A 763-nucleotide genomic window follows, 5' to 3' on the forward strand; every position below is an offset into this window, starting at 1 on the left:
CAAACACTCCTCCAATAAATAAATGAATGCTAAAAAAGTTTTAAAGAATACAAAAAGCTGTAGCATCAAACACTAATCAAAAGAAATCCATACTGTTTATGTCAATATCAAAACACATACTATTCAGAACAAATATTATTCAGAGTTACGGAGAGGCATCACAAAACTACAAAGGAGTTGACTAGCTAAGAAAATACATGATTAGTTTACATAATTGGTTTATATAAATGACAGCGTGTTGTGGAAAGTCCTTCTGTCTATGTGTTGCTTTTATTGGTTAATGAATAAAGAAGCTGTTTTTGCCAGTGGCTTAGCAGAATAGAGCTAGGCAGGAAAACTAAACTGAATGCTGGAAAAAAGAAGGTGGAGTCAGTGAGATGCCATGGAGCCGCCAGAGGGGAAAGATGCGAGCTGCCAGCCAGAACCTTGCCAGTAAGCCACGAATCTCGTGGAAAAATATAAAATAATAGAAATGGGTTAACCAAAGATACAAGAGCTAGCTAGCAATATACTTAAGTGATTGGCCAAGCAGTGATTTAATTAATACAGTTTTTGAGTGATTATATCATGGTATGGGCAACCAGGAACAAACAAGCAGCCTCCTACTACAACAGATTTAGCTTTTTATCACCAAAGAAACAATTTGCCTCATATTAATCTATGAGGCAAAAACTGACAGCCAATGACAACTCAAGTTTCCCAGTGATTCACAGAGCATAACATCAAGAACACGTAAGAAACCAATTATGAGTGAGTACATCCC

The sequence above is a fragment of the Microtus ochrogaster genome, chromosome 18, assembly GCF_000317375.1.
Source record: "Microtus ochrogaster isolate Prairie Vole_2 chromosome 18, MicOch1.0, whole genome shotgun sequence".
Classification (NCBI taxonomy): domain Eukaryota; kingdom Metazoa; phylum Chordata; class Mammalia; order Rodentia; family Cricetidae; genus Microtus; species Microtus ochrogaster.